General features: G+C 42.4%; 1 long non-coding RNA gene across 1 annotated transcript in view; it reads right to left on the bottom strand.

The window, feature by feature from the left end:
* LOC141584148 (uncharacterized) overlaps positions 1–19080 on the bottom strand; it is a 48987-nt gene that overhangs the window by 2428 nt on the left and 27479 nt on the right. The gene's annotated exons all lie outside the window — the stretch shown is intronic.

Below are 19080 nucleotides of genomic sequence, written 5' to 3'. Positions count from 1 at the left end.
TGACTAGGGTTGGAATCTTCAAGTGACTGCTGTGAGTCTTGAGCAGCTCACTGTTCATCTTTGAAATAGGGAGAATACAATTACTACCCTACCCTGGATTATGCTGATCACATAGCACAGGGTCTGGTGCAAAACATCCCCTCAAAAATGTCAGTTTTGGCCAGGATGCCTGTAATTTCAGCATTTTGAGAAGCCAAAGTGGCTTGAACCTAGGAGTTCGAGACCAGCCTGGGCAACATGAGGAAACCCCATCTCTACTAAAATTAGAAAAATTAGCTGGGCGTGGTGGCACATGCCTGTTGTCCCAGCTACTTGGGAGGCTGATGTGGGTAGATGGTTTGAGTCTGGGTGGTCAAGGCTACAGTGAACAGAGATCTTGCCACTGAACTCCAGACTGGGCAACAGAGTGAGACCCTGTCTCAAAAAAAAAAAAAAAGTCAGTTTCCTCTCTTTATGTTTATGTTTAAACCCATCCAAAATTTCGACATTAATATCATTTGTTGGTCAGGTTGTCTTTCTTCTCATTTCATGTGATTTATCACGAAGTCTGACTAAATCGACAGCAATTCATTCTTGGCCACATCAAACGATTTGTCACAACTTAGCAAGGTAGAAAATGTCAAGTTTAAAACACGTGGCAGGAAGATGCAATTTCATGGACACACGCAATCAATGCCCCAAGTAGGTGAGTGTTTCTGGGTGTGTGGCGTGAGAGGTACTGGGAAGGGTTTTACTTTTGGTCCCCTGAATACCTCTCTCCCATTCACTGTACTGAGAGGTCACCCTTGGAGTCACTTCTTTGCACTGGAAGAATTTTGGATCTCCCTGGTCCTCTGTGAAAAAGTCTGTGTCCCCAGCCACACCCACTAGGAAATGGTGGCTGTCCAGCTTAAAGAACAGTGTCCTGGGACTAGACCACTGGAGAACGGCCTGAGAACAGATGGGAGAAGAGAGAAAAGTAGGAAAGCAGAGAAGCACTGAAGGAGAAGACACCAGGGACAATTCCCCCAGTTCCCCGGGTTTCTTCTGCTGATTATAACCCATGAGAATTAGAGCCTTCTCCCACAGACACTGCATCATTAGTATCCAAGAGTTCACATGGATCAAGCACACAATATACGCTAGGTAGGCCCTGTGCTGGTGCTTCACAGGCATTCATACATTTAATCTTCACAACAGTCCCATCAGGTTGTCACTATTCTTCTTTCCATTTTACGGATTAGGAAACTGAGACGCAGAGAAGCTAAGTGTCGTATCCAAATCACATGGCTGTGTGAAAGAGCCTGGAAATGGGCCCAGGTAGCTTGACTCCAATGTCAAGTTCTGTAGCACCTCACTAGAAACACACTCCTCATGCAGAAACACACACATAGACACACACACACTCTGGGAGGACTCTTGGGGAACTCCCGCTTTCACAGACTGCTGCGTGCCAAGTTCTGCTTTTTAGAGCCAGTGAGATAAGGAGAACTCGCTCTATTTCATGTCAGAAAGCTTATCTGTTATCCTCTGTCAATCCAGAAGAAAGAACTAGACCTGAGGGGTGGATCATGTAGGAAGAAGACGGTCGCTCAACATCAGCAGTATAGAAAGTAGGGTTACTGTGATAGGTAATGAGCTTCCAGTCAGTGGACGTGTTTTAGGTTTGACAGCTGCAGTCTAGGAATGAGCAGATGGTTGATATCCTGGGGACGAGATTGGAAGAGATGAGCATCAAAGCCCCTCCCAGCCCAGGCAGTCAATTTGAACACACTTCTCCAGACCTGCTGTTGCAAAGCAGTGCGCTGAATCAACAGGAAATGTGTGATAAATAAGACCCGACCCAGCCTCTTAAGACTTTACAATGTGATTCTCAAGTTTTTTCAATTTCATCTTCATAGAGTTCGTGGAGGATTTTAATAAAGAACAGTGAGGATTCACTCCTTTCATCTCCTAAGGGTAAGTCCATCCTGACCTGCCCAATAAACCTTTCTCTTCTCTGTCTGCTTTCGGAGAGCACTATGAGGAGTCAGGCTTATTTAAAAAAAAAAAAAAAAGTAAAGGAAAAAAGAAAGACACATGTATGATCTGTTCTACATCTTTGCCTCTGAAGAGGAAATGCTCTGTGTTACTGTAAATAATAATTTGCAGGTCAGTGAAGGTTGTTAAATGCCCCTGATGCCTTTTCTCACTTCCCTCCAGACTCTCGTAATTACTATTGCTCTGAACCCAGCGGGTAAGATACACATTTCTCTGTCCAGGAAATGACAGCAGCAGTGTGGTACCCTCTTCCCACTTCGGGGAAAGACTGTGTGGCTGCATATTGAGCCTGTCCAGAGTCCATGTCAGAGCTGGGTGTGTGCCTGCCTGGAAATAACCACATGGGAATGCAGCAAGTGGTCGCCCAAAAGACCTAAGGCTGCAGGTCACAGCACCTGGGTTCTAAAGCCAGCTCTACCATTAGCTGCGTGACCTCAGACAAGTCACACAATCTCCTGGGACTCTGTTTCTTCATCTGTAAAGCCAAGAACACAGCACTTACTATGACTCATAAATACTAATATATAAGGAGAACTCATTCTTTTCTTCAATATCTCATTCAAACACTTACGAATCATCACTAAGGACCAGGCACTGTTGTAGTCCCTGGGGGTGCAGCAGTAAATGGAACAGCCAAAAGTCTCCCTCTCCTTGGAGTTCCATGGGGAGAAGCAGATAAAGAAATGAATAAACAAAACATACAGGATTTCTAAGGGCTGTGGCAAAAAGCAAAGCCAAGAAAGGGAAGAAGGAGTGCTGAGGAGAAAAAAGAGGCATCTCTAAGAGGGTGCCATTGAGACACAGCCTCAAAGGAGGTAAGAATGCGAGCTGAGAGATCACTGGGGAAAGAGCATTCCAGGTAGCGGAGCAGCCAGTGCGAAGGCCCTGAGGCCAGAGTGGCTGGAGCAGAGCGACTGTGAGAAATGCAGCCTGGATTCCTAAGGACGTGGAACTGAATAGCATAGGCCTTGGGAGGCTTTTGACTTTTACTCTGAGACAGGAGCCACTGAAGCGTTTTGAGCAGAGGAGTGACATAATCTGCCTGGGATTTTAAAAGAATGTCTCCAGCTTCTGTGTTTAAAAAAGGCCAATCAAATAAAATATTTCCCAAGGTGTTTTGAAAAACACAAAAGTACAACATAAAAATAATGCACAGTAAAAACTCGGTCCCCCAGGAGAAAGTTGTTCTGGAGACCAGGTGTGGTCGATTGAATACGGCCGCAAGTTCGTGGTCACTTTCCCCACTGAGAACTCCAGTTTATTCCCCCTTCCCTAATGTGGTTTGTCCTGCAGCGGCTTATCAAGTACGGCCAGGGTATGGCTGTGCGAAATCCAGGCCCAGCCTTTAGGACGGGCAGTTTCCTCTCTTTTCTCTTTGGAATTCTCACTCTTGAGACTGCTCCTCCCAGAACCCAGCTGCTATCCATAGAAAGGCCATGTGCAGGCTCCCTGGGTGCAGCCCCAGGAGGGGTCCCAGACAACAGTCACCATCAACCACCAGCCATGTGAGCCACCATCAGCCACCATCACCAGCATCCATGTGAGCCGCCATCAGCCACCGTCACCAGCATCCACGTGAGCCGCCATCAGCCACCGTCACCAGCATCCATGTGAGCCGCCATCAGCCACCGTCACCAGCATCCACGTGAGCCGCCATCAGCCACCGTCACCAGCATCCACGTGAGCCGCCATCAGCCACCGTCACCAGCATCCATGTGAGCCGCCATCAGCCACCGTCACCAGCATCCATGTGAGCCGCCATCAGCCACCGTCACCAGCATCCACGTGAGCCGCCATCAGCCACTGTCACCAGCATCCACGTGAGCCGCCATCAGCCACCGTCACCAGTATCCATGTGAGCCGCCATCAGCCACCGTCACCAGCATCCATGTGAGCCGCCATCAGCCACCGTCACCAGCATCCATGTGAGCCGCCATCAGCCACCGTCACCAGCATCCATGTGAGCCGCCATCAGCCACCGTCACCAGCATCCACGTGAGCCGCCATCAGCCACCGTCACCAGCATCCATGTGAGCCGCCATCAGCCACCGTCACCAGTATCCATGTGAGCCGCCATCAGCCACCGTCACCAGCATCCATGTGAGCCGCCATCAGCCACCGTCACCAGCATCCATGTGAGCTGCCATCAGCCACCGTCACCAGCATCCATGTGAGCTGCCATCAGCCACCGTCACCAGCATCCATGTGAGCCGTCATCAGCCACCATCAACCTCCAGCCTCTCAAAGTGTTCCAGTCCAATCAAGCCCCCAGATGACTTTAGCCCCAGCCAACATTCTTTGGGCCACAAGAAACTCCCAGCTGAGCCCATTTAACCTATAGCGTCATGAGACGGTAAAATATTTGTTGTTGTAAGCCACTACATTTTGGAGTGCTGTGTTATGCAGCAGTAGATAACCAAAACTTCAGAGTTTTCTGGAGTTCAGAGTCTACCTACCCAGTAAGGTATCAAAACTTGAAAAAGAAAAATACTAACTAGAATGAATGCAAAACGTTCTAAAACAGAATATACATCTTACTTCCTTCTTAAACAGAGTTTACCCACATTGATTAACCTTTTCTTGGTGATTTAAATGTACCTATATGTCTTGTTTTTAATGATGCAAAGATTCCCTAAGGGTCTATTGAAATAATTGGGCCTTTTTTCCTTATGCTAACTGGTCCTGTACCTGTTTTCTTCTTTAAATACTTTAAGAATTATTCCTCCTCATTCATTTTTCTGTTTGTGCCTGTTTATGTCAGCTTCTCCTCATGCCTTTTCTAATTTGTTATATACATGTTGAGTCTAAGAAACTTTTTAGAGTAATTTGTAAAGTATGAATAAAGAGGCTTAGAGAAAAGGCCTGTTATACAAAAGAGCATGACTTTATGTTTGTGGATTTTGTGACAGTAGTTTTGCTTATAATCTGGTTCTTCCTAATATTCCAGATGGATAGGGCTGCTGGATACCTGAGTTTAACATGGGGGATAAATTTTTGTTATTCCTATAAATGTGTTTAGATACCAGTTCATAGAATCACAGAGCTAGAAGAAACCTTCCAGAGATGTTTAAATTCCACTCCTTTGATTTATGGATGAGACCTAGAATATTTGTTTAACTTGTACAAAGTAGAAGAGGTAATACAGAAGCAGGACTAGAGCCCAGCCCTCTACCTCACAGGGCAGTGTTCTCCCAACAGGTCCTTGTGAGCACAATTTGTCTTGAGCTGGAGAAAGCTCTGCTCATCTGTGCCACACTCATCAGCCACATGATATTGGGCAAGTTGCTTGGGCTCTCTCAGCCTGATTTGTTCAGAATAGTGAGTTCCAATATCCAGGATTGTTGTGAAAAATAAATAAGACATGCTGAATATGAAGCCTGGTGCCTGGCACTCAATTATTATTCATTTGATGATTATCATTTTTCTGTTATGCCTTCTATTAGTCTTAGCCCCTTAGGGCAAAGTGTAAGGCTCCTTGGATTAGAAATTATACCAGCCTCTCCTTCTCCCCATAACCTTAACTACTTGATAGGAATAGTCCACTCCCTAGACCCTTGTCAGTGACATTGCAAAGGTTGTCTGGTGAAGGTTTCCACTAAGATATGCATAACTTGTGGAGGTGGAAAAGGAGCTGTTGGGAGAACCCAGCCCAAACAGAATCTAGTTTAGCTAATTAGTGGATTTTTTTTTTTTTTTTTTTTAGACAGAGTCTTGCTCTGTCACTCAGGCTGAAGTGCAACAGTGTAATCTTGGCTAGCTGCAACCTCCACCTTCCAGGTTCAAGCAATTCTCCTGCCTCTGCCTCCCAAGTAGCTGGGACTACAGGCACGTGCCACCACACCTGGCTAATTTTTTGTATTTTTAGTAGAGATGGAGTTTTACCATGTTGGCCAGGCTGGTCTCGAACTCCTGACATCAAGTGATCCACCCGCCTCAACCTTCCAAAGTGCTGGGATTACAGGCATGAGCCACTGTGCCTGGCCTGATTCATGTTTTGGGGTCCTACTGCTGAATTAGGTCTTGTCCCAGGATGCAGAAGAATCATGGATCACCAGACAGCGAATGTTTGAAGAAGGGACACAACCCTTGAAGCCAGCAATGAGAGGCAACTGCCTCCCTGCCTGCACTCCTCCTCCCACATCAGTGCTCTGAAGACTGTGAGGCCCCAGATGCTTGTATGGAAGAGATTTTAGTCAGTGCTCAGAGGAAAGGAGTGGGGGAGAAGAAGACCACTAAATCAGTAACAGAGCTTTCTTCCCATCAGCTGGTTTAAAGTATTCAGCCAATGTCAACCAATCTAGAATTTCTAGTTGTAAATTTAAAAATTAAATAGTGAGATTTTTATCTGAGCAGCTTCATGAAAGCCACTATTCAGAGTCTGGTTTATCACACTCCTTGGGTAGTCTGAGCTAAGGTCTGGGGTCATGCCAGTCTAAGGAATTCAGTGACAAAGTTTTCACTTCTACCTGGCTCGGGCTGTGGGGCTTGGATATGGCCCTTCTACTGGATCTTTGTGATTCTCCTCCAACTTGCTTCCCTCAATAGATTTCCTGCACCATGAACTAATCCTGCAGAAATATTTAGTACAATGAAGGACACTGCAGGGCTCTGAACAACCTCATTGTCCAGGATTAAAGAGTCAATCGACATATCACATATTCAGCACTATACTAGGCACTATGGAAAATAACAATGATGTCAGCAACAACAATAATAGTAACAACAATTAATGTTTATTGAGCACCTACTACATGACAGGCACTCAACTAGATACTTTTCCTATATTATTTCTGAGTCTTCCAAAAATTGGATAAAGTGGTTGTCATTCCTTCTATTTTATATACAAATAAATGAAGACTGAAAGAAGTTAGGTAAGTTGCTCAAAGTTCTACAAGTAGTGAGAATAAGGGACTATATATGATAATTTCCTTGTCCTTGAAGAGTTTTAAGAAACACCATCTCTCATCAGTTATCCAAGAATATTCTCTTGCTTTTAGTCTCACATCAACATTCATTCAGTCAATAAGTTTTTATGTGGTGCTTCATATGTGTTATCTGCAAATACCACCTTGACAACAGAGAGAATATACACAGAACAATTATTCACTCAAGTCTGGGAATGTAATAAAGGGTTAGAGGCAGAAGTCAGTGTGGGCTGGAGAAGTGGAGGAAGGTTTTATGGAGGAGTGGGTCTTGGGTTGGGTCTTCAAAGATGAAAAAATTATTTAAAAAGCATTTCTTACCAGGGGAACAGGATAGGCAAGGCACTGGGACATGAATACGCATGACAGGGAGAAGCACATTGGGAGGAGGCAGAAATGTCGTAAGTGGAAGAATGAAACTATTCAGATGCCCTACAGGGTCTGGGCAAGAAGATGGCATTCACCTAGGAATTTAATTGGGCTATTACAAATGATAATCCAATGCTTCAATTTCCTATTATCCGAAGATAGGTAGTACATTTAAAAGTAAACGATGAATGAAAGCAAGCAATATTACTTTGCAGTAACATTTTAATCAGTAACTATTCTGTAAGAGAAGCAGTCTACCAAGTTAAGGAATGATTAGGAAAGTGTTTCTGCCCCTCACTGAGAATTAAACTTTATCCTCCAAAGACTCCTGTGTGTGTGTATGTGCGTGTGTGTGTGTGTGTGCGCGCACACATGGGTGTGTGTGTATATTTGTTTTAACAACTCCAGAAAACTAGAAAAATAAGAAAGTGCAACTCCTCCTCACCTCGATGTGGAAGGCTCAATGGGGACCACATTTATTGTACCCATATGCCTCGTGGATTAGTCTAAAGGTCTTGGAATGTCAAAGACTACCATGGCGACTCTCCTACTTCCCTCCAGTAACCTCCCAAGAGGGGAGATGATTCCACATTGAATAAATCCAATTTAGGAGAAAACTCCTGTAGGGCAAAGGATGGATCCTATAGTAAGAGAAGTTTCTATAGGTGGAGTGGCATTTCCCAAAAATGTAGAAATTTATGCAACAGAAGTAAAAAGAAGAAAGTACTCTTGAAAAGAGGCAGAGACTTGGGGACAAAGTTAGGGGAGCAAGATTGCAGACTAGGAATACCTTAAAGAGAACCTGCTAGGATGATTTAACTTCTTAGGTATCCTTGCTCTAGGAAAATTAGATACAGTTTAAAACTGTTTTCTTTTGCGGCAGAGACTGGTAGCCGTCCACCTTGTGCTTCCCTTCCATTATATAAATTTCCCTCTCGGAAATGACTGCTCAACCAGGTGTCTCATTTCCAAGTTCCCCTTGCATTTAAATGGGGCCATGGGGAGTGTCGTGTGGAGTCTTCTAGGGTCCTGACTGCCCTGGGCATGAAAAGGCCTTTTTCCTTCAAATCCCTTTTTGCTTCTTCACAGGAAGTCTATTTGTAATAATATTTCAATCAGCAGGATAATAATAACATACCAAAATTAATAGCTTATAGTTTGCTTACGTGTATAATCTCATATGGTATCACAAACCCTATAATGTGACCATGGCATCACATACTATTGTCCCCATTGTAGAAAGGAGGAAATAGATTCATGTCTTATCAGAATCTGGTAAGTGGTAGAGCTGTAAGAAGCTAACGTGCCGCTGGATAGATGCTCCCTAAAAGAGGCTGGTGGGTCTTTCCCAGGGAAACCGCTGTGCTCTGCTCCATGTCACTGCCACTGTCATGGGTACCCAGCTTCATCACCTTCCATCCATTTCCTCTCATTAGGCATTTCTAACATTTTCACACCCAAATAGGCAAAAGACAAAGAAGTCCTTGATTCCAGTGGTTTAATGTTGAATCTCACAATGATCATTGAAAATGTAGAAAAGAGTTCAGACTAAAGTCAAAATGTGGTAGCAGTGAACTAAATCTCTTAACATAGGAATCTTGCTCACATTAGTTGTCCAGCTCTAAAAGGGATGAAGCCACAAAGTTCCATTACCTCTAAATTACGTTTATTCAGTCACTCGATAGATGAGTTTAGAGCAGTGTCTTGATCTTTTTTCATTAGACTCCTCTAAGAAGTCTTCTTAGATGTTTTCCCCTGATCGCCCCATGAAGATTTAATGCCATAGACATATTATATATTTATTTATGTACAATAGCCCTTTGAAGGGTGACAGACCATTTCCTTAAATTTTTTTCACATCCCCCCCTCCCAGAATTAATTTGCATCCCTTAGGGGCATTGTCACCTCCTCTCTCCCATTAAGACTCTAAGATGTAGAGCACTTGCTTTGAGTGAGGAATATAAAGTAAGGAAATTGACCAGACCTTTGCCCTCAAGAGCGTAGATTCCAGCATGAAGTGGGCTTTGTCTTACATCATCAACAACCCTAGGAAAGGAGAGAAGCCAGAGACCCTGGGTTAATTTCTGTGTAAACCACCAAAGGTGATTTTAAAACCCTTCTCAATCCAGGAGTTTAGTAGCATTAGATTGGGTTTCAGTTCTGAGCCATCATCAGTGGGGCGCTACATAGAGAAAAATTGGCAAAGACCTGCGGTCTATGTGGAAATTTGGTTGGGAGTCATTCACCACACATTTATGGCATGAAGAATAATTTTTGCTATTAAAAAAAACTGTTTATAATGAAACACAAGACAGAATGGAACAAATTCCTCCAAAAAATGAAAAATGGGTTTTTTTTTCAATCACTTCTATTGAAAAACCATTCAGCAGCATTTAAATAGCCCATCCTACTCAAGATAATGTTTCAGTTTCTTTAACAAGGGAAAGAATTCGAAGCCGAAAAGCCAACTGCTATTTCATTACTCTAATGAAAATCCCCTCGAATGCTATGATCTACTCAATCCTAGGCTCGTAGATTGAGTCACACAAAAGTAACAAATGCTAAGAAAGGGACTGAGTGGGGAATAATTCCATTCCACATTAGCACCTTAGAGCAGTGCTGCCTCAGTACTTCTGGTGGGCGTGAGAGAGTAAATTAAACATACACCACACTCCTTCATTCAGCAAGTATTTATTAAGTGCTATTATGTGCCAGGCACCATGTGAGGCGTTTACCAATAACAACAAAAAGAAGACCATTAGGGAAAGATTTAGGACTTCTCTAGCATTCAGAGCAAGCCGAGTCTAATACTTTACACGTGGGAGATTCTAATTACATTGTTGGAAAATTCTTACATGAAAGCAGGAGACCCGGGTCCTAGAGGTACCTCTGTGTTTAGCTGTGTGGCCCTTTGTCAGTTACCTCATGTCTCTTGGACGTGATCTATTTGTCTGAAAAATTACGGGACTATACTAGATAGTGGTTCTCAACTATAGCTGTCACCCAGGGTACTCCAGGGAAACACTGATGCTTGGGGCCCTCTCGTCTAAGACCTACTGACTCAGACTCTCTGGAGGTGGGGCTGGAGGGTAGGTATTTTTTGAAAGCTCTCCCAGCTCTACCTGCTTTGATAAAATTAAAGACAAAACCCTAGAGATGGGGAATATCTAAAAACAAGATGGCAGCTCCGACTTCCTGTCCATTGGGGCAATTCTCAAAGTAAGGAAAACAGGGCAAGGCTTTTCTCCAGTACTTCCAGTTTTTGCATATTTATGCTTTCCTTTCTCCTTTCCCCCATGGTCATCTGTTTCCCGATTCCCTTTCTCTCCTGACCTATTTGCTATGGTTTAGCACTTAGTATACTTTTCTTCCTCTTTTGACAACACATATGGTAGCACTCATTTTTAGCTTAAAAAAGAATTCATCTCCAGAGTTCCTCCTCTCAGGAAAGAAAACCGGTAACAGTAAAACGAAAGGCTCGATAACCCTGAGAACATAATCACAAGCTTCAGGCAAAATAGGTTGGGACGCTTAAAAATGTCAGGAGCCATGCTGAAATCAAACCATGTAGAATATCCCCTTTAATAAAATCCCCTGAATGCTATGATCTACTCAATCCTAGGCTTAGAGGTTGAGTTACACAAAAGTAACTAATGCTAAGAAAGGGACTAAGTGGGGAGTAATTCCATTCCACGTTAGCACCTTAGAGCAGTGCTGTCTCGGTGCTTCTGGTGGGCATGAGGCTATGTGTAAGTATCATGTGCACTTGACCCAAAGCAGAAAATCAGGCAAAAATTCTCCAAGATTTAACCTAAAATGCTAAAAAAGAAAACTGCAGAATGAATTGAGAAGTCTTCTGGTCAAAAACTGCCACCCAGTGTTCAGGCTCCCAGGCCCATCAGACAATTTTACTCGGTATTTTCCAGCTTGTGGATATGCCTCTTTTAAAAAACAGAAATTCCATTAAATTAAAGTATCTTTTAAATTATTTCCATCTATTGAAAACCCCATGTGCCTCTATAAAGTCCAGTTGTTTTAATTACCTGAAGACACAGACACAGATTTCTAACTTATATCCACAAGAACTTATATTCTTGAACATAGAGGATATTCAACTGATGTTCCCTTCCTTGTCTTATGAAAGAAGTCTATTTCACATTGTGAAAGTAAACACAGGACGTTTTTCTTCAACGACTTTCTTTCAGCCCCTCAAGCAAAAAAACGCATCAAGGGAAAGAGAAGGACTCCTATTCAACTTTTATTTTGTATCGCTTAGCAGAGTGTTTGTCACTGCGGTGAATGAATAAATGAATGACTCCTCAGGGAAGACTTCTTCATTCCTTTTTGTTGTTGTATAAACCATCCTTCCTTCTTATTCCTTCTTTTTCCCAAACATGTACCTTTTCCCACCACAAGAAGGATTGTACTACTTCAAGATTACGTAACGCCTAAATGCCAACCACACCATCTGCACTGCACTCAAATGCCATCCTCACTGCCCTTCTCAGGTACCCATGAAGCTGTCACCCATGGTGATGGTGTGGCAGCCTATGATATCATTATAAAGAGTTTTCTACTCTGGGTGTTCTATCTGGCCACACGAAAGTTCCCTGTAGTTTCAGTTGAGAGAGGGTTAGTAATTCACTTAGATCACATTCACAAAGCTGTTTTTGACTTTTATTTGGAAATAACTATATATTTGCAGGAAGCTGTAGAAATACACAGAGAGGTCCCACACATTCTTCACCAAATTTCCTCCAGTTCACCAAAGTAGTGTGCAGTTTGGCAGAATACCTTTTGCTCAAGTATATTTATGTGAAGGAATGGGAAATAGGATGAACAACCATCCTGGTTTGCCTAGAACTGAGGAGGCTCCCGGAATATGGGACTTTCAGTATCAAAACTGAGACAGTTTCAGACAAACTGGAAAGAGATGGATATACAAACACCATGGAAACATCGATATAAACTTGCTTAGCAAGCCATATTTGCTGGGGGTAGAGCTCCATTGCTCTTTCTGTGTCTCCTCCAAAACTTGCTCCCAACAGTCTCACTTCTACCTGTTTAATTTCCCCTTCTGTGTTGCAGGCCCTGTCCCCTCAATACCTGGATCTATCTTCCCCCCAGAGCCGTGTTTTAGAGTTATACTCTCATACTTTCCTGAGTGCCTCTTTGGCTAAGGAAATTTTCATTCATCCCAGTGAAGTGAAAATAGCCCTGGACTGGGCAGAAGTGACAAGGGTTCTCATCTCTCTCCTACCACCAGATGAAAGAGTGACATTGTGTAAACCATATTCTAGCTCTGAACTTTTTACTCAGAAAATAAGGATGCTGGTTTAAAACAAGCTTTCTTGCCCTCGGCATTACTGACATTTGTGACTCAATAATTATTTGTTGTGGGAGCTATTGTGTGTATTGTGTGTATTATACAACGTGCTAGCAGCAAGCTTGACTTCTACCCACTAGATGCTGGGATCGTCCCTAAGTTGTAACAATCAAACATGTCCCCAGACATTACCAAATATCATCTGTGGGGTAAAATCACCCCTGGCTGAGGAGTGGTCTACAATATTTTTAGTCACTTCCAGTTCTGAAAACATTTGATTAAATTAATCCCGAGTAAATTATGCGTGATTAATAGTTTCCCCTCTGCTTCCCAAGAATATTTGCATTTTTGAAACAGTACCTATTGGAAAAAGGGCTAGAAGAATCTTCAGCGAAATATTAAGAGCAGTCCTCTCTATGGAGGGGTCACAGAGGTTTAAATGTTCTTTCATTCCTCCCCCTCCCCCTTTTCATTCTTTGGTTTAAAATCTACACAATTGATCCATTACTTGCGTTATTTTTTTTAATGGTTGTTTGAAATCCAAATGAAATCAGTTTGTGCTATTCAAAGCCAGCACGAGGAAGCATGAGTTTAAACAGAAGAGATTATAGTAAAAAACAGGACCTTACAAAGTCCCATCATTTTGAGCTATTTAGACCTTTTCATATAGTTGTATTTATTATATACTATGAAATTCTTAGGACGTATTTATTCAAATAAGATCTTTTCAGCAAACAAACGGTTTTGAAAATACCTTTCCTACTAAAAACAACCTAGTTCAGGGCACCTCAGCTGGAATTAACCAAACCTCATCACCTTTCACCTCCCAGAAACAATCAACCTTAGGAGGAATTCGCCTCTGACACTTGGCCTGTCTGGCTGAGAGAGTCTTAGAGAATGAATTCTTTGAAAAACCTAAAAGCACCTTTAAACGCTTGCGAATTATTCACTCCATACAGCATGCCAAATATGTGACTGAACCATATGAAATTGTCAATATCTGACTGTTTCTGACCTACAAAAATTTTGATTTCATATGATTACCCCTAGCAATATTCAGTAACGCTCAAATAGGTTAAGAAACCCAGCCATCCACTGCAGTTATCCCGCCAAGTGCTTTGACCTAGGAAGTTGGTGGAAAGGTAGAGGGAAGGGTATGGAGACAAGTCTTGCAGACCTCAGGATCTGACTGGACTCGTGATGTCACCAAGAGGAAAAGGCTAAAAATAGTGGCCCTGCCTGTGCTAAGTGCAAGCTCTTGAGGGAAGGGACCGGGTGCTTATTAAACTCTGCATGTCTCACTCTGTGCTTCTCACACTGCTTTATGCACAGCAAGGACCTGAGCGTTACTGTTTCTGGTTATGGATGTAGGAACATCTAAGTCACATTGCACAATAAAATGATTTATTCTGACCTTCATTCATAGATTTCTTCTTCAAAAATTTATTTACTACCTAGAATTTGCAAAGAAGAATGCTACATAACGTGGTTGGTTCAACAATTTTGTCCCAGCTCTCAAGCAATTTCTAGACTATGCAAATTGGGCCTGAAGAAGTGGTTTCAACACTAGACTCCAAGCAAGACATGGTTCCATGTGAACGGCTTTATCATCGAAATAAGTGAACTGGGGAAATGCCTTTGAAGTTGTGTTCATGACCCCAGTTTCTCTGACAAACGACAGTGTGCTGTTAAAGTGAAGAAAAAAGTCTACTTGGAAGGGAAGAATATGTTCACTTCATTAGTGATTAAATCTTATGCTTAGCAACTTCTTTTTGTACTCTCAAAACCCGTGAATTTGGTCCTATTGTCAAAGACACACGTTAGCAGTAAATAATCCACAAATACTTCAGTCTGAAGTCAAAACTGAAGCAATGAGGGGGGCAAATTCTAAACATTTGGATTATTTTTGGGGTGCATTTTCCCTTTTATAGCATTTATGACTTATGAACAAAATTGACTTGAATCAGGCTTTCCCACTGGTGGAAAGCCAATTAGAGTCATTCCAAATGACTAAAGCTATTAGCTTTGACTTGAGCTCAATAGAATAAATAAGTCATTTTTCAAGGGTGTCTTAGGCCATTCTGGCTCCTATATAACAAAACTATAAACTGGGTAGCTTACAAATAGCAGGAATTGATTTTTCACGTCCTAGAGGCTCGGAAGTTCAAAGTCAAGGCAGTAGCAGATTTGGGGTCTGAGGCCCCACTATCTGGTTCATCATTGGCACCTTCTCCATGTGTTCTCACATGGTCGAAGGGACAAACAAGCTCTCTGGGGTCTCTTTTATAAGGGCACTAATCCCATTCGTGAGGGCTCCACCATCATGACCTAGTCACCTTCCAAAGACCCCATATCCTATTACCACTACCCTGGAGGTTAGAATTTCAACACGCGAGTTTTGGGGAGATACAAACATTCAGACCGCAGCAAAAGGGAGGCTGTGCTCTTCCATTTTCTATAAAAATTTCGCCGAAGTGCTTAAAGTTTGAAAATCTCATGTGTTTTGATCATTTTCTTGTTTTGCCCTGATATTTGCATTGTTAATCGCTTCTTCAAACGTGGTCAACTGGCTTTAAGTGAGTGCCAGAATGTGGGCAGGACCATTCACAAGGAGCACAACCACACACCAGCATGTGGTCCTGCTTCCTGGAACCTGCTGACTCTCATAGTTATCATGACGGAAAAGCCTCTAACTGGAGCTCGGTTCCATCCTCTCTTCCCAAGAAAACATGGCCTACCTAGCTTACTTTTCAAAACTTCTTTTTAGACAGCTAAGATCCCCAGAGAAAAAGAAGACCTACTGGCGCGGCGGGAGGGGAGGGGCAGTGGGAGTGTCCGGATAGAATAAAAGTCAATAGGAGTCCAGAGCTCACAGCCCACCTTTCTGCCTCCTGTGTCACCTAGGGCCAGTCATGCTCCTCCTGATCACATCTACCAATCACAGAAACTCCATTAGATAACCTGAAGTTGTTCTAAATTTTAATTATCTGTAATTCAATGGCCAGTTACCAAAAAAGTATGCCTCTTTTCTTTTCTGCTCTCCTTTCTTCCCTTCTCTCTCTCCCTCCCTCCTCTCTAGACCTCTGTGTCTCCCCTTTCTCTCTCCCACACTCCCCCCCTTCCTCACTCTCTCTCCAATCTTTTTTGTCCCCCTCCCTCCCTCTCTCTTTCTCCCTCTCTCTCTCTACCACTCCTCTGTCGCTCTCTCTCTCTCCTTCCCTCTCTCCCCCCACCTCTCTTTCTCTCTCTCTCTCTCTCTCTCTCTCTCTCTCTCTCTCTCTCTCTCTCTCTCTTCCTCTCCTGGCAAATGCTTCCCAGCAGCCAAATAGAAGTCATTACCAGAAGCACCGCAGCTAAACAGAGGGAAATGTTTAGGTAAGCATCATAATGGGCATGGAAATAAAGAGACCACAATTCAAAGCATAAGTCATCATAGATGAGAATGCACATGTTTGGGGCTAGTTTTATGAGAAATGAGCAGGATGATACTGCACTGGCGAATCCCTGGGCCTGTGTTTTCTTAATGCCAGGAGTGATTTATTTTCTGGTAAACAGTTTTGCTCAAGTAGGGCGTCCAATTACTACAAACCTTGTTTGGTATAAAAACTAACTGCATAGAAAAATATTGCCTTAGCAAGGTTTAACTGGTTGTTAATCCAAACATGTGGCAGAGCCCGAATTCCAGGGCTCAAAATATCCTCCCGATTCTCAGCAGCATCCGAACGTCCAGCGATCATAATCATCGCCCTCAATGAGGCGTGACTCAGAGGTAGCGTATGGAAAGAGGACATTTCCAGAAAAACCATGGTATGGAAACCAAGCCTGCTGGGAGAGGCAAGGCGTCCCTTAGGTAAAAGTTCTGCTCTGCTCCTTTGAAGTGTGAGGTTGGGCTGCTTGGGGAGAATGTTAAGAAAGATGAAAAAAACTTTTAAAATCCTCCTTTCTACACAAATCTCTTCACATACAGCTCTGTTCCCTGGGATGTTTCATCACCTTAAGAAATATATTTAAAACAGACATAGTAAGAGTATCTTTCTATAAGTAAAGCAAAGCACTAGACTTTCATTTTTCACACACAAAAAAATTTAATTGCCTCCTTCAAATTCTCAGGGTTTGCCTCTAACACCCATAAGACCTAATTGTCATACTTGAGATATTTTGCTTTTGAGTGGAAAAAAAATTGAAAGAACTTAAGAAAGAAAGAAAAAAGAAAATCAAAGAAAAATGGAGGAGAGAGGGAGAGTGAGAAATCTACTCATCAAGGAAATTTAGCTTTGTGTCAAAAATATGTCTTAAAAAGAGAAAGGGAAAAGATAAGTTTAATATCCAAATCTTCCTGTTTCCCACCTCTTTTTCCATGGGATTTCCTGCTGTGCTAATAGTTTTCAGTTGTCTCTAGGAGGTGTCCGGTGACCATGTATTCTGAGTGCTGCAAATGCATACTTTGCCTGCACGTCCTGGAAGATTTGTTTAAAATACTTTTCCTATTTCAAGGTGGCAGTTGGCAGTCAGAAAGATCCTAAACGACTTTGGAGCCATTTGAGTGGAAAGGAACGTGAAGTGTCAGCTTACCCCAGCACACAGATGCAGCAGCCCTGCCACAGGGCAGCAGGCTCCTGGCTCAGCTCACTGGATTCCCTGCCACAGGCAATACACTCAACTCAAAGAATCATGGAGTACCAGGAGACTTGGCCTACCGAATCGTCGGCTCTGCCACCCCGCTCTCTGCTGGCTAACAGGCAGATAACAAAACCATCCTACCACGTTGATTCATGCAGATCACATTAATTTAAGAATTCCAAAGACGGGGATTTCATAATCCTCCTTGGTTGTTCATTCCAGTCTCACAACCCTATCAACCAAGACCTTCTTCATCTCTCACCCTAATCTCCCCTGATGCAATTCTAGCCTCTCAGTTTTTTTTTTTCTGTCTTCACTAGAAATGAAAAACAGATGGACACCATCTTCTACATAATAACCCATCATAAACTGGGGGACCATTATTAAATCAACTGATCAACTAGGTCCTTGTCTTCTTCAGGTTAAATGATGCCAGTGCCTTCAGCTTTCCCTCCTAGTTGCTGGTTTCTAACTCTTATTATTTTCATGACTCTGTGTCACTCAAATTGTAGAGACCTCAACTCGAAATTTTATGAGGATTTGACTAATACTAACTAAATGTGTGGTGTGTGTGTGTGTGTGAGTTTGTGTACGTTTGTGTAGGAGGGAGGTTTAGCTCACAGTTCCAACGAGTTAATTTTTTTAACTTTTTCTCTGTGAAGGATATCAAAAAGTTTATATAACATACACGCACAGTTTAAAAAACAAAATAAAATGAGAGCGTATGAGCCCACCACAAGTTATTTTTTTCTATTAAAACTGACCTTGTGTTTGATTTTGCTTTATTTGAGAGGAGGTGGAAGGTGATTACATTTTAAATCACATTTACATTTGGATTTCACGGATTAGATTTTAAACCAATGATAGTTTTTTAACTCGTACACACGTTTGTTATACCCTCCTTCACATCTGACAAAATTTAGCCGAGGCATGAAAATTTTATAAGACAGCCCATTTTAAAAAGTCCCAACCTACATCAAAAAGTCTTTAAAAGGGGGAATGTTTCCAAGGAGACAAGTTTTATTAAGAGTCTAGTTCTCTATTATTAAAATATTCATGTCTGAGCTAAAACAATGTTTTTATCAGGAAATGTCAGGAAACAGGCCATTTAATCATGTTTCTCTGAGATGATACTTGATGGTATCACTCCCATCATTCAAACGAACTGCCAAGAAGCAGATGTGCCTGGGATCCAAGCGAGTTTAGAGATTCAAAACTCCCTAGAGTTATTGTCATGTATTTTCTACTTCTTATCAGTCCAAAAGATATCACTTCATGAAAACGTCTGAAATTAGTAGCACTAACCAATCGCCATCGTTTTGTATGTTTTAGAGAAAAATATGTTAATGAGGTGCCATTGTATCATTGATCCACAGCTTTCCGTTTATAGAAAGCTGATCCATCTGAATCTCTGCTTGAGTCAAAAGCCAAAGAGCTTCCTGGAGATAAAGCCACAACTTTCAGTTCAAAGATTTACAAGTGCTTGTTCTCAATAGCCTGATATTCCTACCTCTCTCATCACAGAGGGTCTATCCTGTGCCTAACTGAAGAAAAGGCCTCAGTTTACCTTCTTGGCTCTACTTCTTCCAGAGCTCTTTGTTGCCAACTTTTCAGGTTGTAAAAAACAGTCGGAAGTAAAAGCTGTGTTGCAACCCTCCTTGCGTCTATTTTTTTTCTTAAGCAGAATGAGGTTATTTCTTGCTTGTTTTTGTTTTGCTTTGATTTTGTTTTTCCGTTTAACCTCCCCTGCCTGCTGATTCACTCTGTGGCTAAGACTACACCTAATTTGCTTTGTGTTTACAGGTGATTCTCTCGGGACTTGAT

This window comes from Saimiri boliviensis, chromosome 4 (assembly GCF_048565385.1).
Source record: "Saimiri boliviensis isolate mSaiBol1 chromosome 4, mSaiBol1.pri, whole genome shotgun sequence".
NCBI classification, from domain to species: Eukaryota; Metazoa; Chordata; class Mammalia; order Primates; family Cebidae; genus Saimiri; species Saimiri boliviensis.
The sequence above is the reverse complement of the archived record's forward strand: the minus strand, read 5'-3'. Positions and strand labels throughout refer to the sequence as shown.